Source organism: Lissotriton vulgaris, chromosome 7, assembly GCF_964263255.1.
Source record: "Lissotriton vulgaris chromosome 7, aLisVul1.2, whole genome shotgun sequence".
Classification (NCBI taxonomy): Eukaryota; Metazoa; Chordata; class Amphibia; order Caudata; family Salamandridae; genus Lissotriton; species Lissotriton vulgaris.
The window spans coordinates 585,842,008-585,866,527 of NC_141695.1; positions in this window are offsets into that span (position 1 = coordinate 585,842,008).

Sequence of the window (24,520 nt, forward strand, 5' to 3'; positions counted from 1 at the left end):
GGTGCGGGTCGGGCAGCGTTCAGTAGCGCGGTGACACTCAGGGCAAGGCCTGGTTTTCGTGTGGCACATAGAGAGGGCATGGGTGCATTAAGCAGATTCGTGTATGTTGGTAGGTGCACCCCCGAAGGGGAGTTTAGCATTGAGGTGAGGATAAATGACGCAGCTGCACCGCAAAAATCATCGTCCCCCCGGCACACTGGTTCCCACCCTGGTTCCCACCCCAACAGCCCCCCTAAAACATCCCAAACAGGCACAGTCAGAGGCCATGAAATTAAACTTTTGCAAACAGTCCCCTCCACCCCCCACCCACATCCCAGGCCCCAACACCCAAAAGTAAATAGGTATAGTCCCAGTCCTGGTATTCCACACAGGGCTGTGGTAAAGGTCTTCGTTTGGTCATGTCCCGTGGCGGTCACATCGGCCCCCCGCCCGAATCCCGCCCTTCAATGGGAGATGAGTTAAGCTAAGGTTGATCTCCCGGATATTACAGACTTCACCCAGAAGAAGAGGTCTCTTTGGCTACTTCCGCCACTGCTGTCGCTCGTTCCTGCGTGATGATGGAGGCGTCCGGTTTCAGGTGGTGCGAGGGCGATCTCCTACGTTTCACTGTCTGCCAGTCCCCTTCAGAAGGTCTTTGGGATGAGCTGGGGGTGAGTCCGTCATCATCGTGGTCGATACCTAGGAGGGTGCACGTGTCTTTAAGGGAGCGTAGTTGGTGCAGCTTCCCGTTCCATTTGAAAATGAGTCGAAACGGGTGGCCCCAGGAATATGGAGTCTCATGTTGCCGTAGGAAGTCTGTTGCTTTCCTGAATTCTTTGCGTTTTTGCAGGGTGATGGCCGGGAGGTCCTGGTACAGGGCTATAGAGTTCCCCTGGAATTGCAGAGGCTGGGCCCACCGCGCCTCTCGGAGAATCCGCTCTTTCAACGGAAAGTCGGGTAGAAAGGCCAGTATGTCAGGTGGCGGAGCCGAGGAGCGTCTGGGCAACCCAACCCTATGTGCCCTGTCGATGCGCACCTCGAAGTCGTCCGGCACGCCCAGAATGTCCCTGAATAAGGCCTGTAGGTAGCTGGTGACGTCAGACCCCTCCGCTTTCTGAGGAACACCCCGGACTCGTATGTTGTTCCGGCGGGAGCGGTTCTCAAGATCTTCTGTGTGGGTCTGGAGGTCCATCTGTTGGTCAGTTAGTCGTACTATTTCCTGCTGGAGGTGTGTGATTTCCAGGCTTCTGGTCTGATCCGCTTCCTCCACTGTGACCACTCGCTCCCCCAGGTCCTCCACGTCCCGCCGGAGTTCCCGGACCTCCCCCGCCACCTCTTCTTTTAAGGACCTGAAGTCGTCCCTGAGTGTATTAAAGAGTGTCTCCAAAAAGTTCCTAGTGATGGGCGACTGATCGTCCGCTGGTTTCGGCGATGTTTTGGCGGTGACCGGAGAGGGCGGGTCTTTGCTCAACTTCGGTTGGTTTTTGGCCAGGAGTTCTAGAAGTGTCTGCGACCCTTTCTTTGATCGCTGCCCCGCCATGGCGTAGCCCGGGCCCTGCGGGTTGTGAGCTCGTCAGAGGGGGTGTCTTGGCGCCGCTGTGTGAAGGCAAAGGTGGGACTGGGCGTCTCGGGAGGTCGGCCGTTCCTTGTCCTCGGCTCTCTGATGGCGTTGTATGGCCTTTCCGGTGGCGGTCAGCAGGGAGGGTGCTCGGGAGCTCGTCGCGGGTGTCAGCTCGGCGTAGGGTCAATATGGGGAGCGGGCAGCGCAGGAGTGCACAGGCGGGCTTCTGTGGCAATGCTGGGCAGCAGAGGTCTAGCGCTGATGCAGGCACCCCCCTACTGTCGCGATGGGAACGCAATTTGGCAGCCCAGGGAGGCCCCTCGCCGGAGGCCCGATTCCGCCCCCCGAGTGTTGTGGCTCGGCCCACCGTAGCCCCTCTCACCTGATGAAAGTTGCCCTGAGAGATGATGCAGGGGTAGCACCACTGCGGCAGCGTCAGTTGTGGGTCCGTGCCACTCGTTGCGAGCAGTCCATGGGGAGATGGGCGGAAATGAGGGGTCACAGAAGCCAATCGCCGGGGGCTCGAGCGTGCCCCCCGAGATCTATCACCATTCCCCCACCGTGCTCCTCACCTGTGTGCAGCAGTGTTCAGTGGCGGTGCCGGTGTGGGTTGGCAGCACCGCTCTGGTCCGGGTGTCTTCCCCGGCTGCCCAGCACTCAGTTGCAGGAGGCGCTATCACAGTGATGCCTCAGTGGTTGCGCCGCCAAAGTGTCCAGCTCTCCACAGCGCACCCCCGGGTGCCACCGGCGGGGCCAAGGCCGAAGCCGGGGGGTCGATTTTGAGGATGTCGGCGGTGTGGAGTGCGCCGGGCGGGCCGCAGGGCTGGAGAGGGTCAGGCTTCAGGACAGCTGGCAGTGAGCAGGGCACCGGATGGCACAGCAAGAGTCCGGCAGTAGAGGCAGCCGAATTGGGCGTGATAGGGAGATCAGGCTATGTAACAAGGCGCGATTTAGCGGGATCGGGCAGGGAGCCTCCGGGACCTGCGACCGATCACGCCGCCATCTTAGCCACGCCCCCACACTTTTCTTTTAAAAAATATTTATCTCATCTTTAATACTAACTGAATTTGAGATATTTAATTGTATTTTAGACATTATTGTCATTTTGCAAATATTATTATATATTTTTTTTAAATACGTTTATTTTTTTTTTACATTCATTTTTCTTATTCCACTTTATACTGTTATCATATTGTCCTCTATATTAGCGCCTCCACATTTTTACCGATTGCAGGAGAACCAAAAATTGAATGGGAGTTATGGTACCCCATGTTTTTGGTATATGTGGAGGTATTGGAGGAAGATGGTTGTTCTCAAAAGAGGAAATTGGATCTTTTGAGGCATTGTTTAGGTGGACAGGGAATAAAAGAATTTACGAATTCGCCTCCAATTGAAGGATCTGCGGAGACTGATGTTTTTGAAATTGCTATTAAGCAACTGTCCTTACGCTTTGGCAAGAAGATCAATTCGGTAATGGAGAGATTCAAATTTTACTCACGGGCTCAAAAAGATGATGAGTCTATTGAAAACTACGTCTCAGCATTACGTGCTTTAGCTGGCTCATGTGCTTTTGACACTATCAACTATGAACAAGTTCTACGAGATCAAATCATGATGAAAACCAAGAGTAAAAAAATACAAGAGAGACTATGGTTGGGTACTGAATCTTCTTTAAGTGCTGTCGTTAACATAGCTAAGGGCATTGAACAATCTGAGAAATTTGTTAATGAGATCAGAGGTCAATCTCAATCTGTAAGAGGAGCACGAGGAAGCTCAATTGAAAGGCCGGTACACCCCCCCCCCCTGCAAAAATTCCATGGTCCTCCGACCCAAAAACAAGAATGGGACTGGATCGCAAAAACAATTAACTTCAAACAGTGCAGCCAATGACAATCTGCAGAGCGATTTGGCCCCCCCTCAAATACAAATTGGTCGCTTAAATTGTGTTCTTGGAACATAAACGGTCTAAGAGCAAAAATCACCAACAAAGATCTAAAGCTATATTTTCAACAGTACAACTTAATACTGTTACAAGAAACCTGGTCAGCAGAACCGCTCCATCTCCAGGCCTTTAAAGCATACCATCTCCCAGCAAGGAGAATCTCAAAATTTGGTCATGAGAAAGGTGGTTTAACGATATACACCTCCATACAAACAATAAACCACGTAAAAGAACTGCTAAATAAAAATATTTCGGGATCTGAAAACGGGATCATTGCAGTCCAGCTGGAAATATCAACACTGGGTTCCAATAGGCAAGAACTTATCCTGGTTAATACCTACCTGCACCCAAAAGGAAAAAAAAAATGGCGCCACTGCCCTGGTGACAGAACTGAACAAGCTAATAACGGAAGTGGACAATCCGAACCTTATAGTGTCAGGAGACTTTAATATGTTCCTTTCGAAATCCTCAGGGAAGAATTATCCAATGGAAGATTATCTGCACGTCAGGGGGATTCCAGCTCTGGATGTGTTCCCTTGGGGCAAACAAACAAATCTATCAAAAAGCTTTACAGAAGACCTAACGAATTTGGGTCGGATTTCGGCAAATGGGCGATCTCCCGTGGATCGTCCCCAAGCAGCAACCTTCCACAACTCGATCACATCATCGGCGATCGACTATACTTTCTTGTCTTATTCACTGTTCCCATTTGTACAAGACTTTAAAATCGGAATATCTGACTGTAGCGACCACCTGCCGCAAGAACTGTCATTGAGGGCACAAGGGACAGCACAAACATTTCTAGCAAACAGCCCAAAGCTGATCACCTCAGCAAAATGCAGCAGAATTAAGTGCAACACTAGCGACCCAGTTCAATTAATGCAAGAAGCAAAGATGTGCTGGGAAAGTGCTGCTGAGCTGAGCGACAACAAAATACTCGCCTGGGAGTCCTTCTTGAAATCCTTTGGACTAAAGAACACTAAGCTTAATGTCGCTAAAGAAACCGACGTACGGACAAGCCAAAATAAAATATCGTCTAGCACGACAAGCAACCAAAAATATTACCCTCAATCCTCTCAAACTCCTATTCTAAGGGTAGTAAAAACAGCCTTCAATAGAACACTTTGCGAACTGCAGAAAAATGGGAGCGACAACGACTCAGTGTCTAAATTGAGATCACTAAAGTGCAAAAAGAATAAAATCCTGTGGCGAATCAAACAAGAAGCCGCGGAAAAAACTTGGGCAAAACTTCTCTATGATTCAAAAAATAATAACAGTGCAAGATTTTGGAAAACTGTCAATAAAGTAGATAATCCGAATGCCCCTGGAGTGAACTCCCACATCACAGAGGCATCCTGGGTAAACTATCTGTTTAAACACTTTAATGATGAAGTACCAAGCAGGGGCTATCGAAACCCGGAATTCTGCAAGCCAATCGCGACGCCCCTAAAGCCCCTAGCTGCGCATTCCAACTTCCCAAGTTCGATTGAACAACTGAAGGGACGAATTGCGAAAGGACGGAAGGAGGGAGCCCCAGGCCCAAATGGAATCCATCCAATTGTATACAAACAAGATCCAACCTATTGGGCTGAACAACTCCTCCCGCTCTTCGTAGAAACCTGGAACGCTGAACAATTTCCGTCCTCTTGGAGGGATTCAATAATAGCCCCAATCTATAAAAAAGGCAACAAGAATGAGGCTAAGAACTACAGACTCATAGCGCTTATAGATATAGATGCAAAATATTTTTCAGGGCTACTCTTGGAAGAACTAACCTCCTGGGCATCAAATAAAAAATTAATCCCTATCAACCAGACTGGATTCCCAAAAAATCTAGGGACCTCGACTAACATCCTAGCCCTCTCCTTGCTGATAGATGCTGCCATTAAACATAAAAAACCATTATATGCGTGCTACATCGACTTCTCAGCCGCTTTTGATAGCATTGAAAGAGGGAAACTGTGGTCAAAACTTTCAAAGTGGGATGTGGACCCCAAATTGCTTAACTTACTGATCTTATTACATTCAGATACCTGGATCCAAATAAAACTGGGGGCTGGCAATTGTTTATCCAAAGAAATTCCGACTACAAAGGGGCTGAAACAGGGGTGCGTCCTCGCACCGACCCTGTTCAGCCTTTTTATGTCCGACGTTTCTAAAGATCGGGACACCTGCAACCATCACGCCCCAAAGCTAGGGGGTCTTATACTGTCGAACTTATTATATGCAGATGACCTGATACTAATTAGCCACACCCCAGTAGGCCTGCAACATCTTATTAACGCAACAAGTACATTCTCTGATAAAAATGGCCTGACCATAAACATGGAAAAATCGAAGGTGATGGTTTTCAATCAAAAATCAAAAAAGCAAATATTTCGATGGTCTCTGCATGACTTCAAAATGGAAACAGTTAAAGAATATAAATATCTGGGGATAATCTTTGATTCCAACGGCTCATTCCAGCAACACGCAACAACAATAAAAAAACAGAGGGATCTCACTGGCCATCGCTTTAAAAAACATCAAGACTAAAATAGCAGGCCCAAACTTAATCCCCTTGCTGGACATATTTCGCGCAAAACTGCTACCATCAATAACATATGGCAGTGAATGCATGAGAGGGAGAGACGAGGACACTCTAGACAATGTGGTCAGTAAAATGCTCTGAATACTCTTCTCACTCCCCCCGTACACCTCCCCAGCACAGTTAAGGCTGGAGTTTGGCTTACAGAAGCAGCAAATTGCACGTAAAGGTGCATATGCTAAATGCTGGCACAAAATAAAGAATGCTGAACCAGACTCCTTGAACACCCACCTTTGGAAAGAGCAGGAGACAAAAAAAGGATCCCCAGCAATGGTGTACCTTCAAGCAGCAATAAAATCCCTTGCATTAAAAGACCTTTGGCACTCGAGCTGTTCACACAAGTGCTTCAAGCGACTTGTTAACAAGTCAGTGAAAATTCTTTCCATGGAAGAAGACAAAGCCACACTATCCAGGAGATCACACGGGTGGTTCGTGATCCAAGGCTACACTAGGGCCCTACCCCAGCCATACCTCAGCACCAGCTTCTCAAGGAAGGTGAAGGAAGATTTCCTGCGGCTAAGGATGGGGGTAATTCCGTCAAAAGCACATCTTCCCCCATGGAAACGCTTGGAAACTAACTCCAATTGCAGGCTTTGCGAAAATCCAAAGGAGGACGTTCTGCACTTGTTATGTAGCTGCAAAGCTCTAGACAATGCCCACAGGGGCCAACTAACAAAGCTCTGGAATCAAAATGGTGTGCGAACTCGCAGACAAGCCCTGTTGATCAGCTTCAAGGGAGAAGACATCCAACTAGCCTGCAGTTTAGTGCGTTTCATGAAAACAGTTAACAGAATCCAAAACCCAGAGGCCAGTGATCGAATTTGAATCAAAAAGACCTGTGTTTTGCATCTTAAGAAATCTTTCTTTCGATTATCAAAGACTCAGTATACCTTGAACTGCTCTTTTTTATGCATCAGTTTGCACGTATCTTTTGCCCATATTTTTAACTCTCTTTCACTGTTTTTAACTGTTTTTGTAAAACTCTTGATCATGTATCTTCTCCAATGTTTCTTTCAAAGAGTCATTGCAAAGATTTTTATTATTCGCGCAATAAAGCTATTATTATTATTAATATTATCATTATTATTATTATTATTATTATCAATCTGTTTCGGTGAAAATTCAGGATTCCACTTCTGAAGTATCTGTTGTTAAGAACCAGTCCTATCTTAAGAAAGCTTTGTATTCTTTTAAAAAAGAAGTGGAAATGAAAGGAAACAAGTGGGGAAAAAAAGAGTTTTAATAGAACAGAGGTAGTTTGGGTCCCAGGGATAATTTTTATGACCACTCAACACTATATTCCCCGAAAGTAACTAAGCAAAATACAAGTAATAGTGGAGGGTCAGAGGTATGAATTTTCTGAAAAAACGACTATGTGTGAGAGTCAGTGGCAATAGTCCACTAATCTGGGTACATCATTCGTGGTTATTGAAAAATACCCATCAGTAGCTCTTCCTTGGCGCCCTTTTCATCATATGGGTTCCTTCTAACCATGAAGGATAGTATTTTGATATGGTCAATTGGGACAGCATAAGGACCAGTGATGATATAACCGGGTCACAGGGAGCTTCTGAAAAGCAGTGCGGGGGGGGTTGTGTGTTAGCGTGCAAAAAGTGCAAAATAGTGACATTAAAATTAGATAACCATGAGGAAAAATTATTTATTAGAGACCTCAGTGTTTCTAAGATATTAAAACGTGCGAAATTGGTAGTTTCACCTAATAGCTACCAACAGGTTGGTCGACATGACATGTTTCAGCAGATTTCTGGATCACAAAGGTATCCACTGCATTCCTCAGGACCTGTATCGCTACTGCCAGTAGTGTATTATAAAATAGTATATAAAAAAAAAAAAAAAAGGAAATCTTTCACCTGGGTATTAATGAAGGATCATTCTCCCAGCTAGGAAATCCAGTGTGAGACAGACATAGTCAAAGAAAGAACAGAAAAAACAACAATTAGTATATCTACAATATCCAGAGCACTTGCATGGTATATCATATCAATAAAGAGAACCACTTATGTTGTCCTCTTCGAAGTACTTTAATTTCTACTAGTAACCCCCATACCTCGAAATGATATGTGGTTGGACTCTCACTTACCATATTGTGCAGGAGAGTACTGCCTCACCTCACCTGGCTCACTGCTCAGGTAATTGAAGCACCGCTCTAAAATGAAAGGAAAGACATACAAAGACACGTCAGCATCCGCTGACTTCACACTTAATCACGACTTATTTGGGCGTGCTTGCGGGTTTAAAAATGCCAATGTAGCATATTGGTAGAATTGAATATCATAGTAAATGCCAATCCTCCATTAGTGGAGAGGAATGTCTCTTGTCAGTTGCTTTTGAGAACAAAGACGGTGAAAATTGAAGGCGGCATCTAATTGTACCCAAATTCACCGCATGTACGTGGCTTTTGAAATTTGAGCTACAGAGAACAAGCCCGGCGTCTGTTAATCTTTGTGAACTCGCGTTTTTTGAAAGTTGAGCCATAGAGAACCGGCACGGCATCTGTTGGTATCTCTTAATCTTTGTGAGCGCGCGTTGGTTTGAGCAAGCGCTAGGTCTCTGCCCCACGCGTACGGCGTGGGACAGTGTTAATCGCCATGTGTGTTCCGCCGCTTTTAATGAAAGGAAAACACAAACGCTCCCGCTCACTCGTGTAAATGCTACATGCCGAGCGGGTGCAAGCTCTGGCCCTCAGCAATGTCCTGCTCGCCTACTCTGTGCGGGTCTCAGAAGAGCACGCACATATAATTTTGGGAAACTCGTATAGTCGCTGGCAGACAGGCATAGAGCAATGATCTCTTACCTGACCGTCGGTACTTCCAGCGTTCCTCTGGCTGTAAGGGGAGGTAACGCGCGTTGTTAGGAGCAACAGTTATGCTTCTCGCTCTAGGCGTGTCCCATCCCGCCCTCTGCCCTAGGGATTATGGGGCATGTAGTTCAAAGGCATAGGTGTCTGTTTATTTGCGTAATCAGTGTAATTTCATAGTCAGATACACCAGAATACGGACCAGTAGACACTGCACAATAATTTAACTATTATCGAGTTGGGAGTGCTAACAAGCTTCGTCAACAAGAAGATAAACACAGTCGATTGTTGTGGAATATGTAACATAGTTCATAGTGTGGATGACAGAGTTTTTTAATAATAATAGGATCCACCTAATCAGGCCCATCGCTGTGTGAACGATCATACATAATGTAGATATCATCATAAGGAGAGGGTAAACGTAGCTTTTTATCCTGGTCAGAACTATTGCCAAAACCCTGAATGGTTTAGTATGTTCTAAGTCTACCGTCACACTGATATAGTGGATGAGGATCATAGTGACATCCACGGTATGTCATCATTCAGCCCATCTTTGTCTGAGTTCAGGGTATATACCCATTTCTGTTCTTTTTTGAACAAAAACTTATTTATGTCTGTCACATGATTGGGTATAAGTGGTTGTTCAAGCACAGTCCACCGAAAATCGTTTGGGCCATGTCCCACCTCCAAAAAATGGTTGGTCATTTTGGTAGACTGTTTGCGACACCTAATAGTGCTCTTATGTTCGGAAATGCGTGTCTTCACTTTCCTTGTCGTCATCCCCACATATTTGTACTCACAGGGGCAAACTATTAGGTAGATGACATTTAGGCTGTTGCAGTTGGTGAAACACCTTTGTTCCCACAGGCGACCACCCCCAATGTCGATGGTTGTGGATTTAGAAGTCAGCGGACATGCAGCACAGCTCCCACAGGGATGGTGCCCTGTCACGGCTGGCATCTCCCAGAGTGTTCCTACTGCTCTGGGGGTCACTGGTCTGGGTCTGGTGTGGACCAGTTGGTCCTTCAAATTTCTACCCCTTTTGAAAGCAAACAGAGGTGGAGGCAGGCTGTCATTGCCCGTATTCAAAATACTCCAATGTTTCTTTATGATCTTTTGAATCTGATTGGAGCGAGTGCCAAAAGTATTGACACAGGTGATCCGGGGTTCTTGTGTTTTGGGTACCGATGGCTCCAGAAGACTTTCACGGTTGTTATTGAAAGCCCTCTTTTTCGATCTTCGTATCAGATGTTTAGGGTACTTTTTCTCAAGTAGATTATTCTCCAATATTTTAGCATGGTTGTAGAAGCTTTCCTTGGTGGAACAATTCCTCTGTATTCTCAGGAATTGTCCGTAAGGCAAGTTGTCTCTCAGAGCTTTTGGGTGACAGCTCTCATAGCTCAGTAGAGAGTTTCTTGCCATCGGTTTCCGGTAGAGTTCGGATTGGAGACCTGTTGAGGTGACATTGATCATAAGGTCCAGAAAAGCCAAGTGTGTTTTACTGTGCTCAACTGTGAACCGAAGGAATGCATTTCTGCTATTCAACCAAGCGTGGAAGGTTTTTAAGTCATCCACAGTGCCGCGCCAGATCACAAGGACGTCATCGATATAACGTTTCCATAGACGTAACGAGGCGAGGAAAGGATTGGTTTCAGTGAGGATGACTTCCTCTTCGAACCGGTGGACGTAAAGGTTCGCCAGGCTCGGGGCAAAAACACTGCCCATGCTGGTCCCAGAGACCTGTAGATACATGGAATCCTCGAATTGAAAATAATTTTCGGTCATTGCTAGGGTGGCCAAAGTCATAATAAAAGAGACCGGAGTGATTGAGTCTAAATCACGTGTTCGTAGCAAGGTCTCAACAACATCAAGGGTCTCCCTTTGAGGAATTGACGTGTAGAGAGATTCCACGTCGAACGATACCAATAGATCCAGGTTGGCATCAAACTCAATATCTGGTAAAATCTTCAGAACATCCTTCGTGTCTTGTAGGTATGTAGGCATATTATGGACCATAGGTCTCAAAAAATGGTCTACAAAAGTGGAGAGGGGTTCGAGCAGTGACCCAATGCCCGATATAATTGGGCGTCCAGGAGGGGGCCTTTGAGGTTTGTGTACTTTAGGTAGCACGTAAAAGTATGGGATAACAGGATGTGACAATTGTAGATATGATGCCTCCTTTGGTGTTATCCATCCTTCAGATAGTGCTTCTTCCACATATTGTTTAATGGCCACAGACAGTCTAGCGGTGGGATCCTCAGTGAGTTTACGATATGATCTCACATCGTTGAGTTGTCGAATACACTCCTCGCGGTAAGTAGTGGTGTCTAGGACCACTATAGCTCCGCCCTTATCGGCAGGTTTGATCACTATCGAGGCGTCCTCTTTGAGATTTTTCAGAGCTATCTGTTCTTTTTTCGGGAAATTGACAAAGGGCTTACTGTTCTGTTGCAGCAAATTCTTTACATCGCTACCCACTGCTTCTTCAAAGGCAATAACCTTAGCTGGAAGTCCTGTGGTGGGTGGATTAAAAGTGGAGGGTTTTTTTAGCCCTGTGTTGTGGTCCATCAGTGATGTATTACCTCCCTCTTCATTGTCTTTGGCGAAGAAGAAGTGCAAACGGATTTTCCTGAAGAATTTTCCCATCTCGATTTGGGTCTGGAATGGGTCGCCGATGTTGGTTGCTACAAAACCCAGTCCTCTATTGAGCATTTCCAGCTCCGTCTCAGAAAGTGTTCTTGAACTGAGATTTATCACGAGGTCGTTCCTGATGTTGTCGCTGTCATTTGGTCCTGTGGTATCTGTTTGCCGTTCCGGAGGCCCATTGACTGGGGTGCGAGGTTCCATTGCACTTGGTTCTGCTGCTGTCCTCTCCTCCTCCCTCTCTGTCGCCCCCTGCCATGCCCTAAAAAAGGCTGGGAATTGAAATCGGGGAAGAATTGTTGGGGACCAAAGGGCATCATCTGTTGTGGGAAAGGAGCTCCCTGGGACCAGGGGTTTGGTTGCCACCATGGTGGAAACTGGGGTTGGATATAGTTCTGACCAGGTCCTCTCCAGTTCCTTCGATTACCTCTCCCTCGGCCTTTGTTGTTGGTGTTACTGTCCAAGCTGGACGAGTCTGAATCACTAGATCCATCGCCGGAGCTGGAAGTACCGTAGCTTGACCCTCCTTTGTGACCCTTAGAGTTATACACTGGGGGGACAAAGGAGTCGCTGGTGTAGGGATAGATTTTCTCAGTGGCAAATTTTTCTATATCTTTTTTACACTTCTCTAGTTTCTTAAACAGAATAGAATCACTAAACTCTTTGTTAGCCTTGTTATTTTCATCTAGATTCTTTGTGAAGATTTTACTCGAGAGTGTAGTTCTTATCTGTCCTTCTAATAATTGGATTTCGACCAAGATTTTATCGGCCGCCTTTTTTGCTGTTTTGATTATAAGTACTAACCAATCGCGGGTACATTTCCACGCGATTAGGTACCAATTATTCAGGAATTCCTTATCATCCAAAAAGAGCCTAGGAGCATTAGTCACAATTAGTCCACTGGGTGCGCAGTTGGCGCGTAAGTACTGGGCCATTACCACGCCATGGGCACAAATACGTGATTGGCTCTTTTTAATAGTTAGAATTTTTGCCCAACCTTCATCGGTGCTTACTTGAGGAGTAGGTATATTGTCCAGAATACTAGGATTGTCATCTAAGATGGATTGGATCTCTACTTCATCAAAGGAAAGGCCAAGGATCGTTGCCATGATAGTATATACACCGCAAGAATGCACACACTGAAAAAAGTCGTGAAGGTACGTATAGTCAATGTCTATCGAACTCTCATAGAGGGGGTAAAAAGAAAAATTGAAGAAAATAGACCCGCGGCCTTAGCCGCACAAAAGCATTAATAGAACAGAGGTAGTTTGGGTCCCAGGGATAATTTTTATGACCACTCAACACTATATTCCCCGAAAGTAACTAAGCAAAATACAAGTAATAGTGGAGGGTCAGAGGTATGAATTTTCTGAAAAAACGACTATGTGTGAGAGTCAGTGGCAATAGTCCACTAATCTGGGTACATCATTCGTGGTTATTGAAAAATACCCATCAGTAGCTCTTCCTTGGCGCCCTTTTCATCATATGGGTTCCTTCTAACCATGAAGGATAGTATTTTGATATGGTCAATTGGGACAGCATAAGGACCAGTGATGATATAACCGGGTCACAGGGAGCTTCTGAAAAGCAGTGCGGGGGGGTTGTGTGTTAGCGTGCAAAAAGTGCAAAATAGTGACATTAAAATTAGATAACCATGAGGAAAAATTATTTATTAGAGACCTCAGTGTTTCTAAGATATTAAAACGTGCGAAATTGGTAGTTTCACCTAATAGCTACCAACAGGTTGACATGTTTCAGCAGATTTCTGGATCACAAAGGTATCCACTGCATTCCTCAGGACCTGTATCGCTACTGCCAGTAGTGTATTATAAAATAGTATATAAAAAAAAAAAAAAAAAAAAAAAAAGGAAATCTTTCACCTGGGTATTAATGAAGGATCATTCTCCCAGCTAGGAAATCCAGTGTGAGACAGACATAGTCAAAGAAAGAACAGAAAAAACAACAATTAGTATATCTACAATATCCAGAGCACTTGCATGGTATATCATATCAATAAAGAGAACCACTTATGTTGTCCTCTTCGAAGTACTTTAATTTCTACTAGTAACCCCCATACCTCGAAATGATATGTGGTTGGACTCTCACTTACCATATTGTGCAGGAGAGTACTGCCTCACCTCACCTGGCTCACTGCTCAGGTAATTGAAGCACCGCTCTAAAATGAAAGGAAAGACATACAAAGACACGTCAGCATCCGCTGACTTCACACTTAATCACGACTTATTTGGGCGTGCTTGCGGGTTTAAAAATGCCAATGTAGCATATTGGTAGAATTGAATATCATAGTAAATGCCAATCCTCCATTAGTGGAGAGGAATGTCTCTTGTCAGTTGCTTTTGAGAACAAAGACGGTGAAAATTGAAGGCGGCATCTAATTGTACCCAAATTCACCGCATGTACGTGGCTTTTGAAATTTGAGCTACAGAGAACAAGCCCGGCGTCTGTTAATCTTTGTGAACTCGCGTTTTTTGAAAGTTGAGCCATAGAGAACCGGCACGGCATCTGTTGGTATCTCTTAATCTTTGTGAGCGCGCGTTGGTTTGAGCAAGCGCTAGGTCTCTGCCCCACGCGTACGGCGTGGGACAGTGTTAATCGCCATGTGTGTTCCGCCGCTTTTAATGAAAGGAAAACACAAACGCTCCCGCTCACTCGTGTAAATGCTACATGCCGAGCGGGTGCAAGCTCTGGCCCTCAGCAATGTCCTGCTCGCCTACTCTGTGCGGGTCTCAGAAGAGCACGCACATATAATTTTGGGAAACTCGTATAGTCGCTGGCAGACAGGCATAGAGCAATGATCTCTTACCTGACCGTCGGTACTTCCAGCGTTCCTCTGGCTGTAAGGGGAGGTAACGCGCGTTGTTAGGAGCAACAGTTATGCTTCTCGCTCTAGGCGTGTCCCATCCCGCCCTCTGCCCTAGGGATTATGGGGCATGTAGTTCAAAGGCATAGGTGTCTGTTTATTTGCGTAATCAGTGTAATTTCATAGTCAGATACACCAGAATACGGACCAGTAGACACTGCACAATAATTTAACTATTATCGAGTTGGGAGTGCTAACAAGCTTCGTCAACAAGAAGATAAACACAGTCGATTGTTGTGGAATATGTAACATAGTTCATAGTGTGGATGACAGAGTTTTTTAATAATAATAGGATCCACCTAATCAGGCCCATCGCTGTGTGAACGATCATACATAATGTAGATATCATCATAAGGAGAGGGTAAACGTAGCTTTTTATCCTGGTCAGAACTATTGCCAAAACCCTGAATGGTTTAGTATGTTCTAAGTCTACCGTCACACTGATATAGTGGATGAGGATCATAGTGACATCCACGGTATGTCATCATTCAGCCCATCTTTGTCTGAGTTCAGGGTATATACCCATTTCTGTTCTTTTTTGAACAAAAACTTATTTATGTCTGTCACATGATTGGGTATAAGTGGTTGTTCAAGCACAGTCCACCGAAAATCGTTTGGGCCATGTCCCACCTCCAAAAAATGGTTGGTCATTTTGGTAGACTGTTTGCGACACCTAATAGTGCTCTTATGTTCGGAAATGCGTGTCTTCACTTTCCTTGTCGTCATCCCCACATATTTGTACTCACAGGGGCAAACTATTAGGTAGATGACATTTAGGCTGTTGCAGTTGGTGAAACGCCTTTGTTCCCACAGGCGACCACCCCCAATGTCGATGGTTGTGGATTTAGAAGTCAGCGGACATGCAGCACAGCTCCCACAGGGATGGTGCCCTGTCACGGCTGGCATCTCCCAGAGTGTTCCTACTGCTCTGGGGGTCACTGGTCTGGGTCTGGTGTGGACCAGTTGGTCCTTCAAATTTCTACCCCTTTTGAAAGCAAACAGAGGTGGAGGCAGGCTGTCATTGCCCGTATTCAAAATACTCCAATGTTTCTTTATGATCTTTTGAATCTGATTGGAGCGAGTGCCAAAAGTATTGACACAGGTGATCCGGGGTTCTTGTGTTTTGGGTACCGATGGCTCCAGAAGACTTTCACGGTTGTTATTGAAAGCCCTCTTTTTCGATCTTCGTATCAGATGTTTAGGGTACTTTTTCTCAAGTAGATTATTCTCCAATATTTTAGCATGGTTGTAGAAGCTTTCCTTGGTGGAACAATTCCTCTGTATTCTCAGGAATTGTCCGTAAGGCAAGTTGTCTCTCAGAGCTTTTGGGTGACAGCTCTCATAGCTCAGTAGAGAGTTTCTTGCCATCGGTTTCCGGTAGAGTTCGGATTGGAGACCTGTTGAGGTGACATTGATCATAAGGTCCAGAAAAGCCAAGTGTGTTTTACTGTGCTCAACTGTGAACCGAAGGAATGCATTTCTGCTATTCAACCAAGCGTGGAAGGTTTTTAAGTCATCCACAGTGCCGCGCCAGATCACAAGGACGTCATCGATATAACGTTTCCATAGACGTAACGAGGCGAGGAAAGGATTGGTTTCAGTGAGGATGACTTCCTCTTCGAACCGGTGGACGTAAAGGTTCGCCAGGCTCGGGGCAAAAACACATAGTCGTTTTTTCAGAAAATTCATACCTCTGACCCTCCACTATTACTTGTATTTTGCTGAAAAAAAGAGTTTACCTCTTCTGAAAACAAATTTGTTGGGAAACGTAATTTTATAATATGTTACTTTAGAAATTGTCCAGCATTAAATAAAATTTGTGTGAAATGCAAAAGGGTAGGCCATTTTGGGAAAATGTGTAGATCCAATCCAAAAGTATATTGCATAACTTCAGGTGAGGATGGTATGTGTGAACAATTTAGTGAATTTAACTGCATTTCTTGTGTTGGATATAGCGTGACCAAGAGTTTTCCATCTTGTTTGATAGCTATTAATGGTGAAGATATTCAAGTGATGGTTGATTCTTGAGCTTGGTACACTATAATTGGGAAAGATGTTTTTATGAAATTAAAGGGGGACAAAGAATTATTGCCTCCTGATATTAGACCTGCTGGTTATACTGAGAAAAAAATTGATTTGGAAGGTTTTTTTGGGCAGATTTAAATTTTCAAGGTAGAAGAACCAGAGGCAAGGTATATGTAGCTACTAAAGGTGCGTCAATTTTAGGTTGGCCTCATCAGAAGGAAATAGGGATGAAACTTGATCCTAATGCCTCACCTTCTGTGTATGTCGTATCTGATTCTAATGAACAACTTGTTGCTAGTATTTCTAATGAACAATTTGTTGCTAGTATTAAGACGACATTTCCTATCGTTTTTGAGGAGAGTCTTGGTGAATTCATTGACTTCAAACATAAAATCATTCTTAAAAGTACTGCTATTCCGGTGAGACACAGGGTACGCAATGTACCTCTTGCTTACCGTGATAAATTGAAAAATATGCTAGCAGAGTAAGTACATGGCAAGATCATTGAACCTATTGAATCTTCACCGTGGGTTTCTCTGATTGTTCTTTCTCTTAAACTTAATGGGGATCTTCGCTTATGTGTTGATCTCCGCAATCTTAACAAAGAGATTTGGACTGATAGACATCCTTTACCTAATATACAAGAGTTAATCTCAACATTATCTGGGGCTTGTGTTTTTCCAACATTAGATTTGGCTAGTGCCTATCATCAGGTTGTGCTACATGAGGATACAAAATGTTTAACAGCATTCATAACACCGGAGGGTATGTACCAGTTTTTAAGAATGCCTTTAGGTTTAGCTAGCGCAGCATCGGTATTCCAAAGGTTGATGAAGGAAGTTTTGGAGGGCTGTTCTGGTGCGATAGCTTTTCAAGACGACATATTAATCTATGGCAAAGATTTTGTTGAACATGATAACAACTTGATGAAAGTTTTGCAGAGTATACAGAATAAAGGGTTGACTCTCAAGTATTCTAAATGCAAACTTAGACAAGGAAAGGTTGAATACTTGGGACATGAGATATCTTGCCTGGGCATCAAACCTAAGCTTAACCAGATTAAAAGTATTGCTGAAGCGCCTGCTCCTACAAACAAAGAACAGTTATATTCATTTTTGGGTCTTGCTGAATTCTATAGCAAATTTATTCAGAACTATGCTTCAAAAGTATTTCATCTCAGATTGTTGTTAAAGTAAAATGCAAAATTTGACTGGGGCAAAGATCAACAAATTGAGTTTGAGATTCTAAAGAAGGAGATTTGCTCAGCACCATTTTTGAAACCATTTGTGGTTGGACAGGAATGTGTAGTAGCTGTTGATGTGAGTGGAACTGGTCTGGGGGCAGTTTTGATGCAGAAAAATAATGGAATTGAACATATCATTTCATATGCCTCGAGATCATTGCGTGGTGCTGAATGCAATTATTCCACTATAGAGCGAGAACTATTGGCATGTACTTGGGCTGCACAGTATTTCAGACAATTCTGTTTAAGGACGGACCATAAACCATTGATTAACATGTTAGATGCAGGTGGTGGAAGAACTTTGACTGCACGTTTGGCTAGGTTAGCTGCTAAGTTACAAGAATTTCAATGTAGCGTTGAGTACATCCCTGGTCGCATGAATGTTCATGCTGATTGTATGTCTCGGTTACCTCTGCCTATTGATGTGGGTTCCAGTGTTTCTGGAGAAGAATGTGTTGATGTTGCTTATACCGTTCAGGATGTCAATAGTTTTGGATTTTCTGGAGTTATTTCTGAGGATGATTGGAGAAAAGCTATGGGTGAAGACAATGTTTTGTGTAGTGTGTTTGAATTTCTACGTTTTGGTTGGCCAGAGGAGAGGAAGTTGAATGGTGAGTTGAGTTCATTTTTTAAGGTAAAGGACGAACTTATGTCTTCACAAGATGTTGTTACCAGAGGTGACAAAATTGATCCTCCGTTTGGTGTTAGAGAGAAATTAATGACCATTGCTCATGAGGGACACTTAGGCATGTCTTGTACAAAGAGGTGTTTACGTGAATTCTACTGGTGGCCAAGTATTGACAATATTGTTGACAAATGGGTTAGAGACTGTATTCCTTGTTCCGAGAGCGATAAATCTATCAAGCCTTTGTCTACTTCCACGTCTCCTATTGAGTTCGTTGATGGCCCTTGGAAGAAATTGGGGATTGATATTATTGGCCCTTTGTCTTTGCCTTCTTCTAAGGAAGTTTTTGCTTTGGTTTTAATAGACTATTTTTCCAAATGGCCGGAGGTTAAAGTTGTAGAGAAAATTACTTCTTCTCAAGTAATTGAATTTCTAGATAATGTTTTCTCTCGTGAGGGTTTACCTTCAGAGCTGGTTTCGGATAATGGTACCCAATTTACAAGTAAGGAGATTGAACTGTTTTTAAAGACTTATGGTATTGTGCACAAAAGGGTCTCTAATTATAACCCACAAGCGAATGGTCAAGTTGAGCGCTTCAATCTGGTTATTAAAGAATCTATTCAACTGGCTGTAAAAAGCAATATTGATTGGCAGAAAGCTTTGCGAGCTACCTTGCTTACTTATCGCACTTCCCCAAGTGCTGTTACTGGTTATTCGCCTTTTGAAATGTTGAGAGGTCGGAAACCTGGGGTGAAACTTCTGCCTTGGTGGTTGAAAGGAAGGTATACTCAAGACGATGGTGTGGATTTTGCTCAGGTAAGAGAACGTGTACGTGGCTATCAAGGGAGAATGAATGAGTACAAATTTGTGTCTCAAGGGGAGGATCGGAGAGTTCAAATTGGTGATTTGGTGAGAGTGAAATTTGGAGGGACTTACAATAGAAAAGGGTCTAAATGGTCTGATCCTATTGAAGTGATTGAGGTTTTCTCTAAAGCAGTAAGGGTTAAAGATGGCAAAGTTTGGAATTTCAGACGTGTTTCTTTGTTTAAGAATAATTCTCTTATTGGGAAATCGCATTTGCCTGTTGTGCGTTCTAAGGAAATAGTTCATGAGGATTCTCAACATTTCTTTGACAGTTTTTGTTTTCCTGAACCTTCTTCAGATGGTGGTCAGGTTTCTGGTTCTGGTTCAGATGGCCTTATTCAGGATGGTCTTGAGCAAACTCCTTCTCCTGTTGTGGGACGGAACAGTATTTCTGGGGAATTAGGAGTTGCTGATAGTACCTCTAAAAATGCTTACCAATGCATATGTGAACCTAGACGAAGTTGTCGCACTAGGAATGTTCCGTTAAAAATGAAAGACTATGTGAAGTATTGATGTTTTTTGTTGTTGTTTTTTTTGTTTTTATTGGGGGGGAGGTGTGTTGTATCCTTGTCACTTGGTTATCTTGGGCTGGCATTCTATGTTTTGATTCTTGCTGGGGATTCTATGGATGGGCAGTTGGGGATTAGTGTTGTAAGATACTGTTGCTCGATGGTTGTGTAAGCTGTCTTCCTGCTATATCTGGAATAAACACTAAGGACTACATCTCACGCTTCGTTTCCTAAGTTACTTCAAGGACTAACAATGAGTAAATATGCCCAGGTTAGATGGAAGAGTAATGGTGAACTTACACAACAAATATTTACTCATAGCTCAAAAGGGGTCATTGAAGCTGCATTCTGGTAATATATCCAACTTATCCCTCACAGATACACTTCCTTGGCGAATTGTACAAATAGTTTCATCCTACAAAAGCCTTTCTCTATGTACGAAGCACATGTACACTCCATTCAACTGCCGCTGACTAGGTCTTTGTTCAAGAAGCTGTGTTTTAAACTTCTCAAAATGAACACACATGCTGTAGAATGGAACAAGGCTCCGTTAATTGTGCTGTAGAAAACATCAAACTTGTCTTAGTTTTCTGTCCAATGTATGTGAAGCCTAGACGCAAATGGATTAAATCACTGTGCCTTAATTTGGGATTCCGCACTTGATAACCAGCGCTTAGACTGTTATTAAATGACACTTCGCCCCTTATTGTCTTTGGCCGAAGCAGATTTTTGCAGAGTGTGGCTAATCATAAAGATGAAAGGCAAAGTGTTTTAATATTCTTTTGGTATATGTTGGAGACAATGAATTAATGTTTTTATCCTTTGTATTTTGTATTAATTTTTGCTATGTGTATAGGATTTTATATTGTGAGTGTTCTCTTTTGGTGCAATTTATTTTATGTTTACATGCGCCATTTTAAACACCACATATTTATTCATGATTGACCAGCTTAATTATATATTATGGCATGCGAGGGGTAGACTTTGGGACAGTAGAGCTATAGGTCTTATCAGAAAATGTGTATGCACCAGTAATCGTAGATATAGCTGACCGATTTTAAGGCTTTTTTCGCTGGACTGCGCTTTTTTTTAACCCAAACCGTCATGCTAAATTCCCTTCTCCTTGGTCGATCCCATTGTGTCAAGATATGCTTTGCCAATACCATGAACATAAAATTGAGTGCTAGCTGAGGGTTTAAATCTTGAGTAGCTTGTAAGGTTTTTAACGGAAACAAAGCATTTTAGAGGATGATGAACAATAAAGAACACCAATATCTGTCATTTTTTGTTAGTTTCTTGCCGGGATTCTAAAAACAATGGTTAAAATAATAGTGTTGGGGCATCCCCAGGAAACAAAAATGGATGTGAGTTTCTAAGAGGTTCACTGAAGCTGCTTAGTGGATAATATTTTTTCAGAAAAGACACACAAACAAGCGAAAATATTATTCACTAGGATAACTTTGGGATGTGAACCCGAGCATGCTAACTTAATTATCCATGATTTGGAGCAAGTTGACAACTATTTGGTCCATCTATAGTAAGGCGTCTGCCGGGGAAATTACACAGGAATTTGACGTGGACAAGGAGTTTGATTAGGTTGTTTCTAGACGCCCTTTATGTTCACCTACACTTGGGAAATAAAGGCACCTTATACCACTAGGAAATTCTTAGTTGGAGGTGAGGAAAATAATGGCGCTGCATTTTGCATGAAACAAAGCTCCTAGATGTCAAAATATATGGATAAAATACAGATTTATAAGATAAGAACACGTTTCACTGGTGATAATCATTTAATAAAAGTAAAATATTTAGTGGGAGCGAAAGAGCTTCAGTTTGGGGAAATGGGAGAAACTAAGACTAAGCAAACCTATACATAGATAGTTGTGACTCTTATCCTCAGTCAATGGTCCCAACATTGTAAGAAGAATGTCCTACATACAAAAGCACATATAGCTTGTAATAGAGGCAATGTCTCCTTTGAGGGAATAATATTTTGAGGTGAAAATAAAGTCAAAAATATTATGGGAGTGAGGTCTTTCCTTGCCGCTAGAATTGGAACGCTATTTAGGCCTGCTAGAATTGCACTGTGATTATTTTTTTAAACTGCTTTTAAAATGTTAAAAATTGAATTTGCACTTTAAAAAGCCAAACTTGTAGCTTTGCTTACTTGCTCTCACGCGTAAGGTGGCTGGTTTCCAGCTCCCCTAGTGCTCCTAGTGACTCGCCCGGTAGCAGCCAATTACACTACAAGAGGGCAGAGCTGAGGGCGGGAAACGGAAGTAAATGCAGTACACAGCTCGGGAGTGCAGCGGGCGCGCCGGCGGCACGCCAAAGGCAAGCCTGTCTGCGCCCGTCCGCAACCTTCCGGGCCCAGGGGCCAGTCCTTATGCCCGATTTATCACCTATTCATCGGATATATTGAAAATGATGCATTCCACCCATTTGCGCCTCGCGCAAGAAGCTTGGCCCCCCCAAATCAGCTCAGGAAATTTTCATTAAATGGAGCTCCTTCCCGGAAATTCTGACCCTCACTACCCCTGAGCACAGCACTCAGAGTCAGGCTACACTCAGGGATGTGTCCATATCTGTATATTACCTTAACACCCGCTCCCTTGTTAAACATCAACTGGATCTTTTTCTTCTTTTGCTCTCTGACAACCCTAGTAGCCTGTTACTGACCGAAACCTGGCTCACTGAAGACTATTGCTCCAGATATCTTGGCTGTACTACCGCCTGACTACTATCTTATCCATGGCAATCGTCTACCTGGCAAACAAGGGGGGGGGAGTTGCAGCCGTCATTCGCACTAACTTTAGGTTCTGCTCCTTGACATGTCTCCCTCTCAAGGAGACTGAGAACATAGTTATTAAACTTGATTCAGCCAACAACTCTTTTGTCTGCGTATTAATATGCAGACCACCATATCAGATGTCTCATTTTCCTCTATCATTTAGTGAACAGATGGTTAAACTTGTCATTGAGCATGCCAAGGTCCTCCTTGTGAGTGACTTTAACTATTGGTATAATGACCCTCATTAAGGGCCACAATCAGCTGAGATGTCTGACCTTCTCCGTAATCTAAATATTTCCCAACTGGTCTCGTCGCCCACCCATCGGAAAGGGCGGGTCCTCGACCAAGTGTGGTCTAATGACCTGTCCATTTCCACTGTAAATCCACAAAATAGGGCTTCCCCTAAAGTGTGTTCCTAAAGGTATCTACAAAGTTAGGGGGAGTTGCGCTACCATTGGGGGCATCTCATAAAAAGTTACGGACTGGCCTCACACACCGCCCGGTGTCTTGCTTCATCATCGGCTGTCCTCGCCCTCTAAAAACTTGGTTTGATAGAGGGTGGGCATACACCTGGAGACAGGGATGCACTTCTTAATCTATGTGATGGCTGTGAGGAAGTGAAAAGTGTATTAAAAACCATTACCCTTGTCTATATCTTAAGTTTAATCAGGGATCAAAAGTATAGTGGTTAAGAGAAGTGAACAGTGGTATGGGACGTTATTCTCCCTTCACCGTGTTATATAGGGTCAACATTTTCTGCTTTTGTGACCCCGAAGGGTACGTAGCATTCTTCAGGACCAAAGGGGAGGTTACTACCTTAAGGTCCACCTTCTGACATCTAGTGTCAGAGCGTATGGACCTGCTTCTAGAGTGCGAGGGGGCTGTGACTACAATTACCCCTCTCGGTGTGGTACCCTAGTAGGTGACTCTGAAGAAAAGGAAACAAAAAGAACAAAACAAACATACCCACCAACGTGTGAGTATGTAGACTTTGTCCATTATGTCAATTTCTACTCCCATAATCACGCCCTGCATTTGGTCTGATCACCACTTTCTAAAATTCACCTTGGAACTCCCGCCCACTGAGAAAATCAATACGGCCGAAGGAGGCTTTGTTAGGAAATGGAACTCTATTAACAAAGAAGACTTCCTTGACACACTATCCAATACAGCCCCACGCCCTGGCAGTGATGTCAATATCACTGAAAGGAATGCATTTGAATGGCTCCATAATGCCAGTAATAAGCATGCACCCGTAAAACAAAGTTAAACTAGCTCATCGTACGGATGCAAAGAGATGGTTCTCCTATGAACTCAAGACTCAGAAACTAGCTGTGCGCCATTTGGAGAGGCAGTGGCGTCTGAAGTACTCTCCTGAAAAAAACTAATGTATATCACCGCCCAGAAAGTGTACAAGAAGAACATTCTCACTGCCAAAGCTGCTCAGTTTTCCACATGCATTCTTAACTCCAATAAAAACTCTAAAGAAATGTTCACCATAATCGATGAACTATCTAACCCTGAGCAATTCTCCTGAAAGCAACGCCCTCCCAAGCACTGTGCAATTCATTAAATGACTATTTCATCGATAAAATCACTACCATTAAGGCCAGTATTCCCAACCACCTTGTAACCCCTGACCCTTCTGTTTTGCACAGAAACAACCATACTCTCAGCTGCTTTCCCACTATCAGCAATGAGACTTTCCAAGACTTACTAGTTAAAGTCAAATCAGATTCCCCTTCCGACTGTTGCCCTCCTCATATACTCAAGGACTGCCTCGCAATGTATACCGGCCCCGCACTTGCCCTCCTGAATGAGTCACTTTTATCCGGTATAGTCCCTTTGGATTTTAAGAAAGACGTAGTGGTACCCCTCTTGAAAAAATCTGGAGCTGATCCCGCGCTCCTATCTAACTATCGTCCCATTTCCCTGCTCCGTTTTTTGGCAAAGTCCTAGAGCGCCATGTAGCTAAATGGCTTTCCAACTTCCTAGAGGAGTCGAAATATTTGGATTCTCATCAGGCCGGGTTCAGGCCAGCCCACTCCACCG